The sequence below is a fragment of the Theobroma cacao genome, chromosome 5, assembly GCF_000208745.1.
Source record: "Theobroma cacao cultivar B97-61/B2 chromosome 5, Criollo_cocoa_genome_V2, whole genome shotgun sequence".
Lineage (NCBI taxonomy): Eukaryota > Viridiplantae > Streptophyta > Magnoliopsida > Malvales > Malvaceae > Theobroma > Theobroma cacao.
This window is the reverse complement of record NC_030854.1, coordinates 11,112,291-11,117,723: the sequence shown is the minus strand read 5'-3', so window position 1 is coordinate 11,117,723 and position 5,433 is coordinate 11,112,291. Positions and strand designations below refer to the sequence as shown.

The 5,433-nt window shown below is 33.6% G+C and overlaps 1 long non-coding RNA gene across 1 annotated transcript; it reads left to right on the top strand.

Moving 5' to 3' along the window:
* On the top strand, window positions 2,745–4,934 carry LOC108662225. Its single transcript, XR_001928035.1, has 3 exons — window positions 2,745–2,768; window positions 3,450–3,530; window positions 4,898–4,934. It is a non-coding gene; the product is annotated as an uncharacterized LOC108662225 (long non-coding RNA).

Here is a 5,433-nt window from a genome sequence, read left to right as displayed (position 1 = left end):
TTCTAGACTATTATGGACCTTGTCCCAATGTCAAAAGAGTAAAAAGATTGCATAAAGGATTGGAGGAAGACAAAGCTAAATTGTTAAGGGCATTTTCATAATTTAAGAAAAGATTGGATAAGCTTTGGCTATAAATATCATTTGTTCTAGTAGCGTCTTCACTTCTCCAGTAGCTTCTTTTTCTTCCTCCCATCTCACGTTTGTTTCACACTCCATGGAAGCTTGTTATGAAATCTCCATAACCTCTCTCAAGATAGCTCTAATTTTCATGCTTTTATGCACTTTTGCATAGAACCTTTGTGCTCTTTCACTCTCACACTTTTAAACCCTTGAAAAATCTTACTTCCATACTTTCTCTCACTAGCTAGGTATTTAGAGAGAGAAAGATATTGTGATGAATCCATATGTTTATGTATAATGTTGAGATATATATATATATATATATATATATATATATATTACGTCATAAATGGTACCATTGTGTGACAAATGTAGCCGTGCATGTGTGGGGTAAGTGTGCACCTGTCGGTGATGACGGTGGTGAGGGAGATGGATGGTGATATTGCCTTTGTGCATGATGTAGAGGGATATACACGATGGCATTAATTGTGCACGATGTGGGGGGATGCACGCGATGACTCTAGCTATGTGCATGATGTGGGGGGATGCCCATGAGCTAGGTGAGATGGGATGGTATTCGAATTGATATATGTTTAGGTATATGTATATGCAATAGAAAGATCATGATTGTAATATATGATTGTATGGCATGATGAATCTTGAAAATTTCCCATTTACTTGCAAATTGATTTTATTGTAGCACTAAATGGATGTTTAGTGCAAATGAGGTCTCTTTTTATTTAGGTGCCCTAATTCTCGCTGCAGCGAGAAACATTCTGTTTTGCCACCTGAATTTTGTTGCAGTGAGAAACTTTCTGTCCTACATGCTACTTTGTTGGTTTTTGCCATATTTTCCACTTCTTTAACATCATGGTTGAGCATGGACTTCCAACATCAAGGATTTAATTAATTAAGTTTGAAACGAGGGGGTTTGGTGAGAAACCCTCGGTCACTTGAGAAACCCTCAACCAGTTGACAATTTAAGCTAAATTTCACTGCAACGAGAATGCTTTTCCGCTGCAGCGAGGACCTATCATTTTACTTGACTTGACTTGCATGAATGCTATTAAAATTTTCACTTATCAAATCCTTAATGGTGCGTGGACCCTTTATCGTCAAGTGATTAACTCATTAAGGGTTTAATGAGGGGTTTTAATAAGAACTAAATTAAATTGCATTGTTTCGATGATAAATGCATCATGATTTCTTTAAACTTTCCTTATTGTTTGCTTGTTCCCTTCCTTTGTTCACTCACTGGGTTTATACTTACTATTTTCAACTTGATGTTTTCAGATCAGGAGGCAACCGGTAACTAGGTCGGGGTGTCCTCGTAGATTTGTATCCTTGGTAGGTATCTCGGCATTCAATAGCTAAACTTTCGCCCAAGTCTCTCCGTTGGAAGTCGAGTACCCCTTTGTGGTGTATAGACAAACCCGTTGTAAATTATTAAGATATATGTTTTAGACAACATATGTATATTTTGTTTGGCAATGCCACTATGAGTTGGAAATGTTTAGCATTATTTCGAATTGAAATTATGAAATGTGATCTTAGCAACTTTTGATGAAAATAATGAACAGGTCATATAGATAGGCTTGCTTGGGCTTAGTGGGCTATGTCCATTGGGCCCATGCGCTGGTCATGGCCTAGAATTTGGGTCATGACAATATTACAAAAATTATAACTTATAAAATTATTGTTTATAATATATTCTTTTGTGTATATAAACTTATAAAATATATACCTAAAAAGAAATCATAAGATTAGAATAACTTTGGAATATAGTTTTTTTTTTTTAATTTCATGACAAATCCATATAGTTAATTAAACTTGTAATGTTTAAGTTGTTGTTTGAATATTTGTTTTTAATTATTTAAGTTGATATTTGAGATATTTATGTTTGATTATGTTAAGCCTGGCTCTACAATATGTTTATTATGCCATTCCTACATAAGAATGCATGTTTGCTTACTTGGGTACTTTGGAAATCGTTAAAGGACGGTATTGTACCAAATAGTACAATTAAGTTGAATTAAGCCTTGAACTAGTCCAAATAGAGATTTTAAGATGAAATTGAGAATTTTAAAACCCCAGAATGACTTAAAAATTGTGATTCAGAGTTCGAGGACCGATTTGGAGTCAAATTGGAATTTTCATGACCTAGGGGCAAAATGGTCATTTTGCTACCCAAGGTTAAGATGTGAGTGTTGGATGAAATTTTTGACTAAGATTGATCATTTGGAGTATAATTTGAGTTTGAGAAGTGAAAAATTTTAATTCTGACATTTTTTCGAGTATAGGGGTAAAATAGTCATTTTGCCATTCAAAGGCAAATTTGTAATTTTACATCACCTAACACTTGTCTAGCACATGGATTTTACCCAATATTGTCATGGATAATTGAGGAAATTTATATGGTGGAGAGAGATTACTTAATGGGTAAGTATGACACATGGATCAATGGAATGGTGACACATGGCAAATTTTTGTCCATCAAATATTTTCCTTTACAAAGCCAATTTGAACTCTTCCACATTCATTCTTATGGTCGGCCATAGCAAGAACAAAGGAAGGAGAGAAGAACAAAAAACCCTAGAGTGAAAATTGAAGAGAAAATTGATAGATTTCAAGTAATCAAGCCATCAAAGGTGAAATTTCTTAACTCTAGCTTGTGATCTATCTTTCCTATGCATTATTTTGCATTTTCCATGGTTGAATCACAATATATCATGAAGGATAGTGTGCTGATCAAACCCTAGGAGAGAGAATTTGATGATGATTTAGATAGATTTTTAAGATATATGGATGTTTTTAGTTGTTTATGGTGTTAAGTGTGAGAATTAAGCTTGAAATTCACATATTCCTCATGAGTTCATCATTAGCCGAATCTTCTTTGTAGAGTGTTGATGGTGGATTTGATTTTATTTCAAGTGAATTAGTTAGGAAATGATGAATTATGGTGAGAAAATCAAGTAGGAAAAATCATAGTGTTGATGCACTCACCATGGCCGAAATTCTCAAGAAGAAATGTGAGGATGATTTTGCCATATTTCAAGTTATTTAATTTGTATTTGATGATTTGGAGTATTGGGAGAAAAATGGAATTATTTGAAGTTGAATTGGACGTATTAGCCAATTAATCAGGTGATGGATCGAATTAGGCCAATACCGTTTTATTTAGGTACACAATTGAATTTGTGTAGAACACCGTGTTTAGACTATAATCCGAACAATTTACATCCCATTTCATGCATTAGTATAACGCCTGAATTGGTTTTATAACAATTTAGCACAAATGTAGTAAATGGCTTATTGTGCATTATGTCTAGATGGTGAGCATTCTGGCAAAAGTAAAGAGATAGTACTCGAGGATCAAGAATCGGAATACTCGAAACTCGATTTCCATTACAGTGAGTAACCTTACTATCGTCTTAATTATCTAAAATAGTTTTTATTCGTTTTTATGGTTTGATAGAAAAATGAGTTTAAATGGTAAATCTTTATGTTTTATAAGCAAAATGTGATTAAATGAAATGATTTTATAAAATTGTCTTGAAATTGAATGATGGTTTTGAAAATGGAGTAATTGGAGACTAATTGCTGTGTTGTAAATTATGGTTTGAATTGAATGGCTTATGATAATATTGGCATGAATGGTGGATTTGGTAAATGTGCTGAAAAAGTATGAACTGTTGATTTGCCTTGAGAGGCTGTAAAATAAAATAATTACCATGTCATGTTATTCAATTTTATTGAATTGGTGGGTTATAATTGGTCGCTGCAGTGGACAAGTTTTGTGGACCAGCCTATTGAGAGGCACGGTAACCCTATTATATTCATACCTCAGTATGAGAGGCGCGGTTGAATAACTCCTGAGGTTAAAACTTAAGAGTTCACTTCACGCCAAACCACCATGTGAGGGTGAACTCAGCCAACACCAAGGAACGACTATGTTTTCAAAACAAAAACATGATTTATGCAAACATGACTTTTTAATAGCCTTGGCGAACTCGGTTGGAATAACCCTCGGCCAAGGTATCCCTGATAACTGAGTATGAGAATGATTTTGGCACAAGCCAAACTTTTCAGAAAATCATAAGCGTCGTTGTTTATTTTGGTGAAATGAATCTATTTTATCTTATTAAAATGAGTTCGAAATGCTGAGACATTTTTATGCCAATCTATTTTATCTGTCTCCATTTACTCAGCTCTAGATATTTTAGATGATATTTGTTTACTCACTGGGATTATATAATCTCACCACCCTTTTTTCCACCCATTTCGGGCTCAGAATAGTCGGTAGATAGCTCACTTTGTTGAAGGCTACAGTTGGACTTGCATCCTCAAAAACTGTAGGTTTATCGCTTTTGATACTTTTGGTCGTTCGTGGTCACATGTGTCATTGTAAATTAAATTTTATACTTTGGTTATCTGTATTACAATATGTATGAATTTATTTATTTTTTACGCTACAAAAATTATTTACCAGTAACTCTATAAATATTGTTTTATAAGAAAATAGAATATTTTATTGAATATTTTTATTATATTCAAATAGTTATAGTTTCACTTTAAATGAATGTTTTAGACATCTAAACTTATTTTTGATTATGAAATATGTGTTTTCCACTCGCATACTACATTTTTAGCTGGTTTCAAAATTTTTGGGAAAAATGACCAAAATGCCTCTGTGAGATAGAAATCATCTTTTATTGATTTAAATTGGAAATAACTTAAAATCTTTTAGAACATAATATTTGGCAATGGTTACTCACAGGGAAAATGAGAAACCGATATTAAAGCCTTGCGAGGTTCCGGGTTGGCATTCCGGGCAATGAATGTCTATCGGGACGTCGGGACGGTTGTCACGGGCTCGAGGGGAGTACCAGGTCATGACAGATTATTTAAATTTAAATTTTATTATTTATGTGCTTTTATAAATTTGATTATTGGTGAATTGTATGAATATGGATGGAAATATTAATGTATATAGGTACGAGTACAAATTCAGGTTCGGGTAATTGGGTATCCATGAAATGTATTTTAATTTTTTTTTTACATAATCGGGTTTTTAAATAGGTTTCGGTAATTATCAGGTAGTGAATATGTATTACGGTTCAAGTTATGGTAGTAAATTTATAAACTATTCAGGTAATTATCGGGTTCGAGTATTTTATTTTTTAATCAGGTTCGGGTACAGGTACCTCAAAATTAGCGGGTACCCTACCCGTTGACAACCTAAAGAGAAAAACACAAAAGAGCTCAAAGTAGAGAGTTTCCTAGCACAAACTTTGGCTAAGGGATTCACTTACT